Here is a 19,690-nt window from a genome sequence, read left to right as displayed (position 1 = left end):
TTCTCCCTGCGACTGTGAGCCCCTCACTCATCTCTGAATCCTCCAGCATCTAAGATGGTGCAGGGCACAGAGCTACGTGCAGTAAATATCTGCTCAACCAGTATGTCTTAGAGTCTTTACCAATTAATTAACATACCATGCTGAAGTAAAAATGATACCATAGAAGGAAAGAAGGTAATTATATGGGCCAACTACAAAGTGAAGAATACTTTTCTTTTAATCACTTCATATGCACACAAACACACACACACACACACACACACACACACACACACACGCATGTACACACATACACACAGTTCTTCATCAGCAAGACTCTTCTGGTATCCGTGTCAATGTTCTCCCAACCCTTACAATCATCCTGCTAGGGTGGCAGATCTCCTTTCTGCCCAGGTGAACTGGGACTCCAATCCTGCTGTCCGAGGTCCTGCACCAACTGTCATGACGACTGGACATTAACACAAATCCTCTAAGCACATACGTGAGCTGCTCCTAAGCAACACTCCATCAGCAGCAGGAAATGCCACCCACATGTATGAGTCAAAGATATCCAGAATCAACTAAGCGTAGAATGTTCCCAAAATTTTATAAGTAGACAGAAGGCATCATCTTAAAATAGAATTATAACCACTAGAGAGAAATAAACAAACAAACAAACAAACACCCTGAAAAGACCTCCCAGTGATTTAAAGAAAGGAAAAAAAAAGCATTATCATTTCCTGTTAGGACATTTCTTTTTCAGCAACTAAATAAAAACATTACCAAATCATTTTATGTAATAAAATTTAACCTTATTTTGACCTTCCACATAAAGCAAACAAATCTCTCTATCTAATAAGGTTCCATCTGAACTATGTAAGATGATAAGCAATACCTTAATTGCATTCATTTACATGACTTTGAAACTATTCTGGGCTGAAGTCACTGACTGCAAGGTCACAGAATACAAAAAAGTAAAATGTACGCAATTTACTGAGGAATGATCCACTTAGAGTGGTAGCACCTTCTCCTTCCTCATTAGAAGACAGCAAATGTCTTAATGCAATCAACAGGTGCAGAGGTCTCTGAAACATATCACACATATGCATGCTGATTTTATAACTATTAATATGGATATAACTATGTAACTATATAACTATTAATATAGATATAATATACTAATCATATATATTTGAATAAGTTCATCATATATTATGCCTTGCTTATTAAAATCAATCTGCCGAAAAGAGGTAAAGGACAATTCTATGCCTTAATAGCATTTAAAATCAAAAGATGAAACAGGGCTATTATTTTTCCATTATCTAATAAAATTTCTAACAACTAAAATTCAGGTTACAGAGCTATAACAGTTTTTAGGCCAAGAACTGCAAACATAGGATCTTAAGTATATTAAGAGTTTCTGCTTTCACTTTTTATAACCTAAACGAGCATATGTTCAACTATTTTGCTTAGAGAAGCAGACTTTACATGTCTCAAAGTCAGTAATTAACATTAGTAAAAGGAAGGAAATACAGCAGACAGAAATTGACTACTACAGATTACAAGATACAATGTGTACTCTTTGTAAACCTCAAAATACATCAAAACGCACAAAAACAAGTTAACTCAACAAAATATTTCTGTTTATTTTTATAAAATTCTAACAGACTACGTAATACTGGCGCTTGAATTTACTGGAGAAAAAAGAAAGAAACTAAAATAGGATCCAGGATACTTTAAAATGTTTATAATGAAATGTAGAGCATCAAATATTTGTTTTAGGTTTAACATAACATCACCAGAAGATTCGCTTAAGAAGATCCTGCCCCCCCAAAAAAGAAGTTTCTGTGCATTAGATAAATCTCCCACATTTAATTTACTAATCAACTACTTTTATACTACTCAAGCCAATCTTTCATAATTTAAAAATGACTTAGTGAAAGAGAAGCACTGGTATTCACATTCTCTACCTTCACAGAAGGGCAGCACAGTTTTTCATGTAAATCTGTATTAGCCAAAAAGTTTCAACTAATGCTACTCCACCAAGAACACAACGATGAGTACATATATATTGAAGTCCTATATTCCTAAATAAACTCCAATATTATAACGTCACTTTGTCTTTTTTAAATGAGAAATAAAATATCTCGATTTCCTTCTATAAGTTAAGCCTATTCACTTTGAATAGCTTAGTGGTAAAATAAATGTATATATGCATTTTTAGAAATACCAGTTACTATGATCCACATATTACTTTCAGTGACCATATCTTATTTAGATATTTAAGTTTCCTTTCTATAAGAAGCAATTCAGAGTCTAACATGATACATGTATATATATATATAATTTGTATAAACACATAACAGGTAATTCATGGTTCACATCCTTTGACAAGGATAAAAGCATAGGGGGCCAATCAGAATCTTCTAGTATTGTTTCCGTGTTCTTGGTCACCTTTTTACTTAAACTCAAATCTCAGGTTGTCAATAATTTTCTGAAAAAGAGGATAACTTTTTGTTATTTCTAAAACACTTCCGTCTGTCCACCCAAAAGACTGAATGCCTTACGTGCCTACAGCTCCTTGATTACGATCACAATATCTAAAGTTCTATTTCATCCACATAAATTGAGGATTTTCCTTTCCATAGACATCAGAACATGTTAAAGCCAATCTTTATAGCCACAATCTAGCCTTTGTGTATCTTTAAATGGTCTACAACCTTGAACTGAAAATGAACTACATTAATGGCATCACTCCTACAGCTCTCAAAGAAAGAAAGGAGTCCGAGTCTAGGTTCAGATACACTTCATTTTAACAGCATGCATCAATCTCAGGTGCGCCCAGTAAATCCTAGCCACAAAGCAAGCATGCACACTTATGCCTTTCCATTTTCTCTTTTCTTTCCCCTTTCCTCTTCCCCAGGAGGTTAATGAACAAAATATTACACTTTTTTAAATAGATATAATGATATGGAGATAAACTATCCATCTGTCAGAAACAGAGTTACATAAATAAAGAAACTTAACAATTCTGTATGTAAAATTAAATCCTGGACTGACAGGGTTGTTCAAATAACACTCAGAAAAGAACAACGTGACTCAAACTGTAAGGAACAGGCCAAAAACATTCCATCAAATCAAGTGTATCTAGAATAGGCCATCATCTCTATTTGAAACACTTGCTAAGAATATGTGAATTCACAGTTCCATCTAGGAAATATTTTTTCTTCCTCTCTTACCTGTTCCCCCACCCATCTTGCATTCAACTCCATAAACAGCAGTAATCCCCCATTATAAAACAGTTGACGGTTAAAACAATGAGCCAACGAAGAAAGTACAATATTCTGTAACTGACATTTACTGCATTGGCCTTGGACTTCTAATCTTTACCAGACGGGCACACAAATCAATCCATCAGCTCATAAAGGTGTGCTTTTTTAACCTCTAAAACAGATGGGATTGGCCAGAAGTGTCTGGCATGTCAAACTGCTAATCACTGCTGCCCTTTGCACAAAATAACCCACTTAAGTTGAGGCATGGTTGCACTGTAACCGACATTAGTCTGTGGGAAACCCATTTAACTGTCACACACTCCTGCCACTCCTGCTCTCCCTTAATTAAGCCTAATGCCTTATGCTTTGACCTTTTGTTCTAGCCTATTAACCCTATCTAGTACAAGTTCAATTATGTTAAACTAAAAACTTTGCTGTAAAATATGAAATGCCAAGCTCAAAAAATCATAAGGGACATCCTCTCAGCCCTTAGTTCTATGCACACTGTTACTCAATGCATGCAACAGTAAAACCTCATTTGTGAAGTGATACTGATTCTTACGGAGTTGAGAGGAACCAAATCATCATTCTAGTCCGCCTCCCTTATTTTATAAACTGAGGCCAGAAAACATTAAATGAAGCCCATTTCACAGCTTCAGCTGAGCCACATTGAAACCTATCTAATCTCTACCTCTACTCCTTTATTCTCCATGATATCTCTGATTAATAGTTAAACCACTCAACAGTGTGTTAAGGATACTAATTGTTCACCACAAATTATTATCTTTCACCACCCTCTAGAACGCACCACACAAACTAGACTAAAGCAAAACAAATAGGCATGTGAACAGGCCTCAGAAGTAATTTCCCTACACACACAAAACTTTCTCTCCCCTCGCTAATTCTTTTTAAAAGTAACAACGGTCATCAAGAACTGCTAAATTCTGCCACATTCACATATAAGTATGTGTGAATATGTATTGTATGAATACAGTTTTTTTTTTTCTTTCCTGATGCTTCATTTAAATATTCAACAGAGCAAATGACTTAAGCTACAGAAAGCAATTACAACTCATAATCTATTCCCAGTGGACAAATTCACAGCTGGAGATCTCTAAAAATACCTTTTTTTCTTTTTTTTTTTTTTACACCTGTATGTATATAGATTGCTGTTTGCATCTACCAGGATTTCAAAATATAAAAACAAAACAAAAAAAAACTTTTAAATACACTATAAAATAAAAAATAGTCGAAACTAACATGCTGTCATCACAGGAGTATTTTAGTTTCAACATACAGAAATGTGTGTTATTAGTCCTCTTCCATTTTCCTCACACAGCTAGAAAAATTTTTTACTACTTGCACTATAACACATGAAAACAATTTAAAGATCAATAACATATATAACAAGTATTGGATTACCATCTGTGAATCTTGTGAGAAAATACAAATTGGTCTCAGATTTTCAAAAGATTAAAAGTCAGATTTTACTTCTATCCTTTTTGTTGTTGACTGTCCCGAGGCCCATTTCACCCATTTTCAGTAATCAATATTGTCATTTTACAGGAAACTGACAAGTTAAGGTAATATGCCACTAATTGGAACATACCATAATTTTTAAAAGAAAGATCATTCAGAGTTGTGCTAAAATGATGAATAAATCCAATGATGGAATTTATTCTATTTTAACAGGTAAGAAAACATGGTACGAGAGTTTAAAACTCAAAGTGAATTTGTTTACCTTATTTCAAAGGAAAGCATGGCTTGGCATTATCAGAACGAGTATCTACAAGGATGTATAAAATGTAAAATACGTGGCTGGATGAGTGGTCAGAGCTAGAACAAACACTTGTAGCAGACACAAAATAATTACCCACAAAATAATGATTTAGAATCTTATTCACCTTTTTTTTTTTTTTTTCCACCACAAAGGAAAATGCTGTTATTTTAAATGAAACATCACGCCTTACTTACAAGAGTCAGTTCATGAATATAGAAATTAAGTTTGGGTCTCTGTTGAGGAATCTAACATTGGAAAATTTATACTAATGTACAGAATTCACGCATTCTATAACACATTGACGCTAAGGAACTATGAAAAGCAAAGATGTCCAGTCAATCAGGATAAACAATTTTGAAAGCACAAAGTAGAATGTATCACATAATTAGTCAATGTGCAATTTTTTCTACCCTTTTACTTTGGACAATAGTCCATTGGCCTGCAGATCTTCTTTTGCTATAATTTATAAGCATGTGACATATACACACACACACACACACACACACACACACACACACACACACACACATATATATACATGAGAGCCATGAGAGCTGTTTTTTCTGTTTACAAAAGATACCCACTCCCAAGCATGGATGAAGTTTAGTAAAACTTTATCTTCACAAAGCAAGAAACCGGGTTAAAGTTACTTTAAGACCATTTGTGAAATCTCAGTGTTGTAAACATATATCCCAGATAACCTACACATTTTAGCATTTGAAAATTAACTGGTAGTTTAGAGATTTCTGAGCTCCATTTTAAACTGTTTCCTTTCTACCTGAGCATTATTAATCTAGTTGAACAGAATAGTGTTGTGACAGTCAAAAAATTCACTTCCAGAAAAGAGCTATTACTAACTTAAAAAATAATAATAACAAAGGGGGTTCATCTACTATTTAAGTCCTGTAACTTAGTAGGGTTTGAATCATCAGGTCATTCTTGATGGTCTCTAACTCTTACATTACTGAACACCAAATTAACTCTAGACATGAGATTTTGAAATGCCTCCGTCTTCCCAACTAGTCAAATCCAATGTGATTAAATGTGCCAAGCTCGGGTCTCTTTACCACTACCATAAGCTAAGTGTCCTTAGCTAAGGAAATGAAGCTAAGAAAACTCTCTATGCAGCTCTATAACAAATTTGTTTCTTTAAAAAATAATTAAATGTTGCCCCCAAAGATTGTGCTAAATGTGTTTTCTGAGATATTGTAGTTTGTGTAATTTTGAAGAAACCCAGCATTACAAAACAATTCCAAGTGCCAAGTAATTATAATGTCACCAATAGGTGCACTTTTTCCTTCATAGTTAATATGCCTGGAAAGATGATGATAAATTTTAAGGAAGAAATAGTATTCCTTTTAGACGTCCCAATTTAAATAAAGAAAAAAAAATGTAGAACAGCAGCTATTACGAATTAGCTTTGCACAATAATTGGCAACTGTTACATATAAATACATAAAGGCTCTATCCCTGACCCCACAAAGCCAGAGTTTACCAATAATTGGATTGGTACAGTTCAATTCAACAAATGTTTGTAACGGCCCTCTATGTGCCAGGCATCTACAACACCAACAGTACACTGATGAATGAGCTCCTATTCATAGAGCAGACGGTCCACTGAGAAACACAAACATTAAACAAGTGTGGCCATTGCAATCAGGGTACAGAGAACTGTGGGAGACAAACCTGATCTTGTTGGAGGCTTGGGGACTGCAGTGAGCACCTACACTCTCTTGCCCACTGTCCCATGAGTAAGAATATTTCTTTCCAATTTACTTCGCCAAGGTCAAAATATGGTCTGTGGCCCATATAAGTGGCTCCCATTAGGTTTCTTCTCTCTTGTTCTCATTCTACAGGGCTGGATCTAGAGGCCCTTGGTTCAGGGCACATTCTCACCACTAGCCCACACAGTGCCCTGTCATTATGTTACCTTTTCACAGGAGTATACAGTAATGGGGTCCATAACCTTTGCATTATATTCCCAGTTGAACAGACAGACCCAACTACCTGCACTAGTAATTTTAAAATATCACTCTTCAGTAATAACTAGAGCTGACCTGTGAGTATTCTGATCCCACTAGTTAATGAAAGGTACCTGGCTCTGGTAATCTACAAATAGAAGTTTCCCTACTGATTTTTAAATAGAACTCAAAATGTATATAACATGTAGAAACAAAGCTGCTGCATGAATAAATGCGCACCTGTACTGTAAAACTTGTTTTTAAATTCTCAGCCTAGAAAGTACATTCCAAGTACTAGAATATCAAATGAATCACAAGACTGTTCTGAAGACCATATTTTGGTAGCAGGAGAAGAAAATATGCTCCAAAAACGAGGGGGATGTAGCCGGTCCTTTCTCACTCCGCTTCTCAAGATTGTCTTTCTGGTCAGTGTGGACTTTACTGCTGGATCCATCACCAAACGTTATTAACAATTTCTTAACATCTGGTACCTAAGCCCTCTTTCTGTGACTGCCTTCACAAAAACTAATAAACTGAAATAAATTAAGGCTTGATTTCTTATCCTGGGTTTACCCAAGTACTTGCTGTATAAATTTTAAAATGTACTTAAATTCTCAGGGGTTCAATTTCCTCCTCTGTAAAATGCAAACAACAAAAGTTTTGGAAATATTATTTCATTTTTTTAAAGTTTTTATTTAAATTCCAGTTAGTGAACAGTATAGTAGTTTCAGGTGTACAATATATACAACACCCTCATTTCAGCATTAACAACGACAAAAATGTTGGAAGATAAGCAAGTAATTTACCCCATTGCATCATATGTATACCATGGCAAAAAAAAAAAAAAAAAAAAAAAAAAAAAAAAAAAAAAAAAAAAAAAAAAAAAGGAGGATCAAAGGAAAAAGGTGTGTAAGTGCTAAAAGGTAGCATTTAACATTATTTGATTTACAGTTCACACCAACTACTATTCCATGTACTCTCCTATTAAGCAAGATGCCTTTATAACCCAACTTGTTTGAAATGGGGAAGACAAGATACCTGTAGGACAAATATACTTAAACCTGGAGCATCCATAGCTTTTATCACATTCCCCTCCACTCTGAAAAATCTAAGGATTCTATGAAATTACTTCAACTCATGTGAGAGCCAAGCAAAAAAAAAAAAGGAAAAGAAAGGGAAGAAGAAAATATGACATTGATTCAGGTCAGTCAAGGATACTAGGATAGTAAGCACAGCGTTTTACTAACAAAATAAACAATGCATTGCTTTGAGTTTTGACTCAATAACACCAAACATCTGGATATTGGGAAAGAACCAGATGGTGAATTAAAAAAAAAAAAAATTCTATCTTCAATCCTTGGCCTCATGTAGATTCAGTCTATTTAGTTAAACTTCTTAAAAAGGTACGGATGGGTTAGGGAGAGAATATAAACATGTATCTGAACTCCAGAAAGATTTTTTTTCCCCCCAGATTGTTTACTTACATGGCTTCTCTCTTATTTGGCCAGATACAATATATTCTCTTAATAAAACATTGTAGTAAAACATTCCTTTGCAGCTTTTATACAAACCCTTTTGTTTATCCAACATTCACTTGGCAATTCAAAATCCAAAGCACGCTAGAAAATATTATGTATATGAGCCTATTACTCACCCTTGTGTCTCCACTACAGTTTTAATTTGACTGTATCCTTTAGTGCAGAGGGAACCACTACCACCCAGCTTGATTCTTTTGGGTTCAGAATTCCATAAATTTAAAAAAATTTTTTTTTTTTTAACGTTATATATTTTTGAGACAGAGAGAGAGACAGAGCATGAATGGGGGAGGGTCAGAGAGAGGGAGACACAGAATCTGAAACAGGCTCCAGGCTCTGAGCCATCAGCACAGAGCCCGACGCGGGGCTTGAACCCACGGACCGCGAGATCATGACCTGAGCCGAAGTCGGCCGCTTAACCGACTGAGCCACCCAGGTGCCCCAAGAATTCCATAAATTTTAAATGAAGCAACTAAGAAGAGGTGGAGAGGTTTATAACTACATTTCTCATGGCCCCAACAATAACAGAGCACGTCCAATGTGTACTTAAAAATATACTGTATACCAGGGGCACCTGGATGGCTCAGTGGGTTGAGCATCCGACTTCGGCTCAGGTCATGATCTCAGGGTTCGTGGGTTCGAGCCCCGTGTCGGGCTCTGTGCTGACAACTCAGAGCCTGGAGCCTACTTCAGATTCTGTGACTCCCTGTCTCTCTCTCTGCCCCTCCCCAACTCGTGCTCATGCACGCACGCGCTCTCTCGAAAACAAACATTAAAAAAAATTAAAAAAAAAAAATACTGTATACCACAAACCTCCCTAACCCAAAAATCTCTTTGCTGACCATAGTCTACTCCCAGAATGAAGCCAAATACTCATCTACCTCTGTTTCCTCCTGATAAATTCACAAATGCATTATCAATTTCCTCTTTGTAACAAAGAGCCCAGTTTATTAGCATGGTGTAGTCTTTAAAATAAAATTATGGTAGGTGAAGATAGGGCAATGACACAAAATTCATGTCAAGAACCATTACAGTCAAGAATTTTAACTTTTCCACCAGAAAGAGCTATGGGCCTGAATTTGCTGAAAGTGCTCCTTCAAGTAGACAAACAAAATTAGCCTTGGGAGCACCTGGATGAAGACCATGACAAGGTATTTTAATGAATTATATCAAGAAACATGGTTGCTTGCTCTGCCTCAAAGAACACTACAGTAATTGTGTGGAATACCTCACAAGGGTTAGCATCTGAGGAGGGAAAGGAGCTTGCAGAGTTACCCTGGGTGACTACATTTCTCAGGTAAGCCCAGGGAACAGAGGGCATCAGTTCTCTTGGGAATTAACATCAACTGCTACAGAATTACCAGTTGGAAACAGAGTGCCTTCCTGATGAGGCTGGTCTTTGGAAAGCCAGGCCCGGCAGACTGGGGGTGCTGCACCGAGTTCTATGGCTATTCTACGCTCTATTTGGGAGCAGGCTTTTAGAACTTTCTAAAAATCAAATAGAGACTGGCTTTCTTTTAAAAAGATGGCATACTCTCATGAAAAAGCAAATTATTACCAATGACATTAGCTGTGTGACCTCAGGCATTTCTCACACTAGGTTTCTTTCTCTGTAAATCGAGAAAATGATACCTATATGTCACATGGAAATTGTAAAGCGGACAGCCAAGTGCCTGGAACAAAGCAGATGTCCCCAAATCCTCTTCCTTTTCCTGCTCTTTCTCTCAATAAAAAAGTAAAAGGCAAAAAAAAAAAAAAAAAAAAAAAGTCAGTGGGGCGCCTGGGTGGTTCAGGCGGTTAAGCGTCCAACTTCGGCTCAGGTCATGATCTCGCGGTTCGTGAATTCAAGCCCCGCGTCGGGCTCTGTGCTGACAGCTCGGAACCTGGAGCCTGTTTCAGATTCTGTGGTCTCCCTCTCTCTCTGAACCTTCCCCGTTCATGCTGTCTCTCTCTGTCTCAAAAATAAATAAACGTTTAAAAAAAAAAAGGCAGCTTTTTGGATTTCCAGTTTTTACCCTATCATGTCTACTTTTAAAACCTCCGGCTTGAAATCTTTACTGCTTACTGACAGCATACGTCAATGTATAGAATCAGAATTTCACAATTTAGAAATCAAATCTAACCCCCTTGTTCCAGTCTACAGAGAGATAAAAGGACGTTCCCATTATCTGTATTATAAACAGTTTTAGTAGCAGATCCTAAGCTAGAAAATTGGATGTGGAATAACAAAACAAATACTTTTATTTATTTATTTTTTAATGTTTATTTTTGAGAGAGGCAGAGAGTGAACGGCGGAGGGGCAGAGAGGGGGCGGGGGGGGGGGGGAAGAGGGAGGCACAGAATCCGAAGCAAGTTCCAGGCTATGAGCTGTCAGCACAGAGCCTGACGTGGGGCTTGAACCCACAAACCATGAGATCATGACCAGAGCCAATGTTGGACACTTAACCCACTGAGCCACCCAGGTGCCCCTAGAACAAAGACTTTTTAAAAATTTGTGTTTTAAAAATCAAAGTTGAGCTTACATGACCCATTGTGCAAATATTCCCTTTATAGGAAAACAAACAAACAAACAAAACAAAACCCTGCAACTATGATTAATTCATTTTGAGGATGTTTTTTACTTATGTCCTATTTGAGTGTTTCTTATTCTAGCCTATTTGAAAGGTGGGGTCAATTCCTATTCTAGAGTTTTTCTTGGGATTCTCCACTTTCTTCTATCCCCCTTCCTTCCCTTAATTTGTTTCTTTTCCAGTGTATACATCTACCACTCTGTTGTAGATTACTCTAAATTCATAAATGCAAGAATCAAAAAAGATAATCTAAAAAAGTACGCATTTCAAAAACCAGCTACAATCCCTTAAACATTTCCTATCTCTCGAATCCTGGAGAGATCCCTCAAGGGAGAAGACTCTTTTTTTTCTATTTTGAACTTCTAATTCTCAAATTTTGATTATGTTCTGTCACATGTCAGTTCTCTTATCTACACTGTTATTAAATCAACACAACAATTATACTATTCTCATTTTAAGACTACATATAAACATAATTTCCTAACTACTGCAATGCTGAATTATCATGACTTTTTAATGCATTAATGTATTTTTTAATGCAGTCACATGTTATATACAGTATAGACAAACTCAACAAGTCAAAGCACACAACTACAAGGAGAAGCTTGCTTAGCAACTATGTGACTTGAGCTTTTCTCTCATCTACCTAAAGCTAATTGCCTGACTTCTACCCAGTATCCTTACATAGCTGGTGAGGAAGGTAAAAGCAAAATAAAGCACCCCAATTAACAGAAGCTCCTAACTCCTTAATTCCTGATTTGTTCTCAATTCATTAGCAGATTACAGATTTAAAAATAAGGAGTAGCCCTATCACTTAACACGTGACTGAAAAAGGACTTTCTTAATTAGAAGTCCAAGGATAAGAGACTTCATTCCACCAAAGCTCTGAATAAACACCAACATCAGGTCAATCAGAGTTGTTCTGGTCCTCGTGGTATCTTAAGCTGATGACTCAAGTTCCCAGCAAGCTTCTAGTTTAATATTTCTTGAAACACCAGGCTTAGTCACAGAGTGACCTGGAATTTAAGGCAAATAAGGGTCTCTTTCTTCATCCTTAAAGATATTTTTGCTAAATGACACAAAGTTAAAGAGGCAAGATGGGTTTTAATTTAGAGCTTTTATTCCCTGAAGTATACCAAGTCAAAAAAATTTCCTGGGAAGAGTGAAGCATGCTAGCTTTGAATTTCAAACACAACTATTAACCCTGTCAGAGAAGCAATTCTATTTCCAAATTTCTTAACAAAATGATTTTTCCCCTCACGCTATTTATTGAAAGAGGGAGGGAGGGAAGAAGGAAGACAGGATAGATGAAGGAAGAAAGGTGGGGAGGAAGGATGGATGGATGATGGACGGACAGACCAATGGATGTCACAAGCATCCTCCTAGCCAAAGTTTGAACACATTCTGGAGTTATTCTTGAATTTTTTTCGGCTAAAAAACAAATCAGATGAATTATCCAAATCAGGTAATTATCCATAACATTATCTTCAAAAACAATCTATCCTAAAATCTGGTATAGACATTCGGAAGTATCTTAATACTAAGTAAACACAGTGAAGTCCCTTTTTTCATAGCTACATTTTTGAATTGCCAGTCTCCTAATAAATTCTTTAAATCTGCTTCTCATCATATTACCCCTACAGTTCTAGGCCAAATGTTATCCCTAGCATGGTTTAAGGTATTAACTTTAACAAAATCCTAATACAGTGGTAAAATGTATCATATTTCCCCTCTTTCCTGTTCTTCTCAATGTTTTATGAACTTAAATAAGATTACTTTGTTTCAGGTGTATGGATACTCTAAGACACCACAAGTTTTGTAATGCTTCATTTGTAATATTTGCAAGAGGTGCAGGAATCCATTTGGATTTCAAGGTTCATAATGCAGAGTATGTACTATCACAGTGACAACAATTAGTATAACATCCTATTATCTCAATGGCTGTATTTTTAATGAAAAATTAAAACTACCCTTCATACCTGTAGTAAAGGAAAAGGAAAAAAGTCTGTTCTAAATGACCTCTAATTTTTAGAATCCTAAATATTCAATATCTATCAAATTGAACATTAAATTTCAAGGAACAACAACAACGACAACAACAACAACGAAACAGATGGACATTTAGAGCATAGTTTGTGAAGAAACCCTACTAAGACTTCAGAGAACTCTAAGTCCCAATTTCCCCCTAATCCTAAAGGTGCTTAAAGGAAATATTCTTTCTGTAGTTATCCGCTTCAAGTTATCTTTATCAGAAATCCTAGGAAAGAATTCTCTAGTTCACCACCCAAACCTCAGTACTGTATCCTGTGTTCAGTAAGACGCTTGGGAAACACAAGATCTTAAAAGAACAAAGAAAAGTGATCTAATATGAATTCATTTTCTTCCAAACAAACTATAACTCCCGGTTCTACTCTGGTACCCAGTTTTGATCTTCCACCTTAAATATATATTTAAGAGACATTCAACAGCAAAGTATACAGAGGCACAAATGTGGAATTTGTCATTTTTCCCTCTCCAAACAACCACTATTTATATAATATTGCAGCCCTCATAAAAGGGAATCCATTACCATCAGCAATTCATGTCCCTGCTTCAGCATCAGATGCAAACAGGATACGGAAACAAGATCTCTCTCCTCCATTTACTTTTTGTTCATTCCAGCCTCCGGACATAATCCTCAGTTCCATTCCAATGGCCTGCTTCATCATCTGACACTCCTGATTTTTACCTTCTCAAGTCTTAGTGACCATCCTGGTGTTATATTTCTGTGATTGTTGTGGTATCTAAATACTACAGAATGAGTCTGTTCATCCCCTTGCCCCCGGAGAGCAACTTAAGGAAATGCATCTTGAACAATTCAATTCCCAGATTCAAACTTACTATCCTGAAGCCCCTCCCCCTGCCATATTCTGCTGAGAATGTCTGACTTTTCAATGGTAGTCAATAATTGCTTTTCATAAAAATATTTCCTCCATTGGAAGACATGTGCACAAGGAGCTTTGCTAACGTACCAAATGCTTCTTTCCCCAGTCTTCATCCACGTTAACAGTAAATCAGTATTAAAACAAAACAAAATGCACACTGATCGTGTATTAGCCATGTGAAGGGGCATATGGAAAAAGCTCAAGAGTAAAGAACCTTTACCCCACCAGGGCCAAGACAGGAAGCTGCAAAGGAAGGCAATTTTCATGAAAGAATGCATCCAAAAATGTAGAAGCTATTTATTTTAGAAAAGGGGATGAGAGGAGACAGCAATACAGAGAGAGGTGTACCACTGACAGATAAACTACAATTCTTCTTCTCTATTAACCTACGCTTTAAAAACTAACTGCATCAGGCAATCTAAAGTTTGAAAAACAAAACTGTACCCATCACAATTTAAACTCAACAATTCTTTCTAGGTGAAAATTAGACGTTTTGAACTTATTTCTGGCAGAATTATCTTTCAACCTGATACACAAAACACTTACCGCTTTTCCAAAACAACACTTAAAATACGAGCTTTTAAGTTTCCTACAATCTTCAAGTTTTAAAATTAAAAACCTAATCCCTTTAACATCATGTATGATATCCTAAGCCACTTTGATTTAAAATTACCTTCTATATCACTGTCTTCCAGTATTGGTTTGCAAAGAAATCTGTACAATTAATAATAACCTTCTTCTCTCTCATCTTTCTAGAGAGCCAAGAATGACATATCTTCTTATCTTCTTACTTGTTCCATTAGATTGACATATTTTGCCTCATCTGTCACCTTCCATAAAACTCTGCTTTCAGATATGAGTTAATTCATTTTTAGTTGTCCTCAATGTTCTAAAATAGTGATGTTTGACAGAATTAATACAGTGCTCTAGTTCTCTCTGTTCAACCGGTACTTAATTAAAGATCTTGGAGGCCATCTTTCTCTCAGGTTGTACCATTTAAAGAAGGAACGTTACTTCCTCCAGACAATGTGATAAGCCACATGGCACTCAAGCTGCCATCCCCAGGTCTCCCATTTAACGGATTGCTTTACTATGTAGAAACTACCAGCAAGACAGATCACCACTCTATTTCACATTGATTTACTTTGCACCTCTCGGAACCCTAAGTCTACTACAGCCTATGTTCTCTCCTACTTTTTGAATTTCCAGAATTTCTGGAGTTGTGACACTCCCTTATACTTTTATCATTGCTTTTGTTTGATGTGGGACCTCAAAAAGTCCTAATGGCATTTCATCTGTAAGATTTCTTGAATCTCTGGTAACAATGAAGACAGCCTTTAAGCAATCACAGAGCTACCTTGGAGCGCAAACTGAAAATTCCCAGTTTTAAATTCTTTTGAATCAGTATCTTTTGGAGAACAGCCACTCAACTTGGTATGTCATAATTTTCAATGCTAAAGGTAGCATGGATCATTGAAATTGGCACTTGCTATTTATTACACAAATAATTATTCTCTTGGATGGCCTTTTGAAAGCTAGCGCTTCTTAATCATTTTTTGGCTATACTGGAACCACAAGAGACGTGTCAATTTAAGCAAACTTCAGGAGCAATAAACTAACAAACAGACTCTAGGTGGTGGTATAGGTTATTTTTTATCATGATGTTTTGCTCTTAAAACTGCAAGAGTCAGAAGAGCCCTTAGCCTCTTAGCCTCTTTTACAGACACTTCTTTGTTGCAAACTTACAGTATTTGGGGATGTTTAAATTAGTAAAACCCAAGTTCTACAGAGTTTTGGAGATAAATGCAGAAAGTAGTTCTAAGTCAAGTCTTCCCACAGGCATTAAACCTGGTTTTCAACTGCTTCAAAAGCACTGTAGAGACCTCAATGGAGTAAAACTAACAATAAGCAGTCCTCTTTTTTTTTTTTTTTCCAAAATATACATTTAACTCACCCTCTTAGGGTACCTGCAGGCGTAAGTGTGGAAAGAGGTGTTTCCCCACCAGAGTGAGTGAAACAGACTAGAGTGACAATCCCCCAGCCTGCATAGTAGCTGTTCCCAGGGACTGATTCTTCTTTGTCTCTAGGAACTAACTCCAGACAGGGAAAAGTTGTTACTGGTTAGGAAGGCACTACTCTGAACCAACCAAACCCAATCGACACTACCACCAAAGCACTGGGCAAAACCCAAGCAACTTATTTCTAAGTTGAAAAACATTTCAACATACTCCAGGCAGCAACCCACACTCAAGTGCCAGGCAGTTGAAGCACTATTTGTTTTAAAAGTCCACTTATTTCAGTGTCTCTTCAACAAAGGTGACAAAGTGGTGGTTAAACATCCGGAAGATGCACCCACTTGCTAAACATATGATCCACTAATAAGCAGGTTCAAGGCAATTCATAACTTTAAAGAATGAATTACCAAAGCCCTCTGCTCCACCAATGCCCCCCCCCCCACCAAAACGTAAAGGGTATTCATGTATATTACACGACAACCATATTTACTTTGGACACCTATAGACAGACTTTCTTCCTCTAAAGACAGTTTTTCACCCCCGCACCATCTCACAATTTAATCATTTACTTTACCGGAGACAAACTCCAACTTAGTTCCACCGTCTGAGCAAAAAGTCTTTGTAGCTAGAAACGTCTTTTTTCCAAAATAAAATGCCCTATTAAAAAAAAAAATATTTAACGCAAAAGCGCTTATCATTCTGTTTTTCTTCCACTATCTTCAGAAACCAATTAAATCACTAACGAGATAGAAGGTAGAACCGCCTGTAATGCTTGAGATCAACATGTGTTACAGACTCCCAGCTTGTTCGCCTCTGAGACACACAGTTGATTCCTTTGTTCCTTCACACTGAACACCAACTCTTGGTTAAAATTTGGAAACTACTTTGGAAAGGATGGGAGGGATCGTAGAATATTTCCAGGGAAACCGTTCATAAAACAACAAGATTCACTAGTAGTAAGGAGGACACTGCTTGCTGCACAAGAGGAAAGAAAGGCAGCCTCCCAGGACCTCCACTGGGCTCACCCCAAATGTGAGCCCGGTTTCTGGCTCATCAGGGGGTCAAGTGATGGTTGAGGCCTCGGGTGCAAAGAGCCTCGCTCTCGGGAGGGGGAAGGACAAGAACCGGCCGGCCAGGCCTGGGGGTCTGGTGGGGGCCGGGAGAGCTGTCCCTTTTTTCCTGCTCGCTTGTCCAGACCCTGAATCCCGCGAGCCCTGAGCAGGGAGGCACCGAGCGAGAGACGGGTAGCAGCACCCGGCGCCGCCCAGGTCGCCCCGGGCAGCAGGACCGAGGGCTGCGCGGCGAGAAGCGCCCGGGACTCCGGGCCGAGGGGGCAGTGGAGCGGGGCACGACCCGGGCCCGGCCACCCGTGCCGGGCGCGCCTCGGGGAGCACACGGAGGCCGCCCCTCGGCCCAGGACAGCCACAGAGCGGCCGGTGAGCCCGGGGCCAACTCCACAACTTGCCGGCCCAGCTGCCTCTCCCCCCGCCTCCCCCCCCCCCCCCGGGTTCCCGGGAAGATTCGGACCCGGCAGGAGAGGCGGAATATCCCCGGAAACGATTCCTCCCCGAGGCTGAGCCCACCCCGCCGTCCGCGTCCGCTCCCGCCGCAGGCAGCGCGGTCCCCGGCGCCCCGACGCCCCCGCGGCCCTGCCAGCCGCCGCCGCCGCCGCCGCCGTGGGGCCGCGCTCCCGGGCCGTTTCCGGCGGCGCCCGCGGCCGCCCCTGCAGCCCCCGGCCGCGGCCGCCACTCACCCGAGGCCGCCGCGGCTCCGCGCCTCGGGCTCCGTCAGGCGCACTCCACGAAGGCGCCCCGCCGCCCCGTGCTCCCTCGGCGCCCCGGCGAGCTCTTCCCTCCGGTCAGCAGCGCTGCCAAGCGCAGTGGCAGCCGCGGGGCCACCGGCGGGCGTGCGCGGGCGGGCGGGAGGGCTTGGGGCCGGCGCGTCCCTCCGCCTCGGCCGCCTCCTCCACCTCCTCCGCCTCCTCCTCCGCCGCCGCCGCCGCCGCCTCCCGAGTTCGGGGCTCTGCTGCAATGTCTGCGAGGCTGACTTTGAGCGCCTCGCTCGCCGCCCGCCCGCCCGCAGCCGCGCTCCTCCCTCCGCCGCCGAGTCCGCCGCGGCCCAGTCCCTCCCCTCGCCGCTCCACGCCATTCAGCTCTTCAGCCAAGTTTCTTAACCCTTTTTTCCCCCTCCCTCCCATTGTCACCGGGGCAGGAGGAACCGCTCGGGTCCCGGCAGCTCGCGGGAACTGAGGAGCACCCCCCCCGCCCCCGGTTTGCTGTTTTCCTTCTTGCCCGCCCTCTGGATGGCCCGGCGGGGGCTGCAGGGCCCAAAGGCGGCGGGAGGACTGCGTCGGCCGGGAGAGGTGGGTGCTCCATGCGCCCGAGCCGACCCCTTCCCCCCCACGCTCGGCTCCCGGCTCTGTCCAGCCGCCCCCGACCGCCCAAGGCGACTGGACAGCTCCTCCCGGGCCCCCCGGGGGCTTGTTCTCGTTAACGCCTGCCTTGGGCTCGCGTCTGGGACACAGCCTGAGGGCCGGGACGCCCAGGTCCCGCCGGGGTGCTGGCGCCCCCCCTCCCATTTCACCCCACGACACGCGTTCCCTCGGCTCCTTCTCACGCACCCCACCCCCAGCTTCCACCACCTTGTAATCTGTGTGTCCTGCTTTAATCTTGGCGGGGGGGGGGGGGGGGGCACGGGCACTAACTCCAGGTCACTTTAAAGACCGCACGCCTTAGCACGTAGTAGGCACCCAGGAATCAATGTGGAGTGACTCAGAGAGGAAGACTGGGAAGGAGACCTGAGGAGTGCCCCGTCCAGCTCCTTGAACGGACGTAGGACCCAGGAGCAGGGTTTATCTTCAACTGCTTTGTCACTGCGAAGTCTCCGGCAGGAGTCGGTCAGCGAATCTACATCATCCCGGGGAAGAATTTGACCCTACCAGACGAGGCAGAAAGAACAGGACTGCCACTTCTTCGGCAGCTCTGCTCGGTTCAGTCTCGGAATAAGAAATAACAATTACATCACGAGGCCGGGGCGGCAGCGCTGTGGAGCCTCTCGGTTTCCTGCAGCTTAATCTCGCTGAACCCGCCTCTGAACTGGGGAGGGGGGGGGGGGAGGCACATATGGATTGGTGGCGAGAGAAAGTAGAGAGAGGAGAGAGTCCCACAAAACCATAATCCCCCCTCCTTCTCCTTGCATTTGCTGTTTTAAAATCTTATCCTCAACGCTCCCCCAGACATCTAACTAGAACTATTAACACCCCTTCAACACCTCCCCAGATGTCAGGTTTCTTTTTGACTCTAGCATCTAGCGTTTAGTAACTCGCCATGAAAAAAAGTACCGGGGGAAATGAGTGCCGTTGCTGAAATTGTCTTTTGCCTGATACAAAAACGCTGAAGTACAGCTTAGCCTCACCCTTAACTCGGAAATGGCATGCCTGTGTTAAAACACTTAATACACAAAACAAATGAGAGGATGAGGCACTCCATTCCTATGTATAGGTTTTCAAATCCTTAAGAATTCGATAACATTGGAAAATAGAGTTGCCAGCGCACTTAAGAAAACCACTATCCTAGTCATGAAACAGTAGTCTATGCCTGTTATGTAATGGCTGTATTGTGCATTTAAAATGTCTTTTAACCTTCAAAAATATGA

At 40.5% G+C, this 19,690-nt stretch overlaps 1 protein-coding gene across 2 annotated transcripts in view; it reads right to left on the bottom strand.

Moving 5' to 3' along the window:
• Nucleotides 1-17,949, bottom strand: part of NRIP1 (nuclear receptor interacting protein 1) — a 97,464-nt gene extending 79,515 nt beyond the window's left edge. For both annotated transcript variants that reach the window (XM_042998909.1, XM_042998911.1), the window contains exon 1: nucleotides 17,790-17,949. The gene's annotated coding sequence lies outside the window, so the exon portion shown is untranslated. The remainder of the gene's footprint in view (nucleotides 1-17,789) is intronic.
• Nucleotides 17,950-19,690: the final 1,741 nt, after the last annotated feature.

This window comes from Panthera tigris, chromosome C2, assembly GCF_018350195.1.
Source record: "Panthera tigris isolate Pti1 chromosome C2, P.tigris_Pti1_mat1.1, whole genome shotgun sequence".
Classification (NCBI taxonomy): Eukaryota; Metazoa; Chordata; class Mammalia; order Carnivora; family Felidae; genus Panthera; species Panthera tigris.
This window is presented reverse-complemented; position numbering and strand designations above follow the sequence as displayed.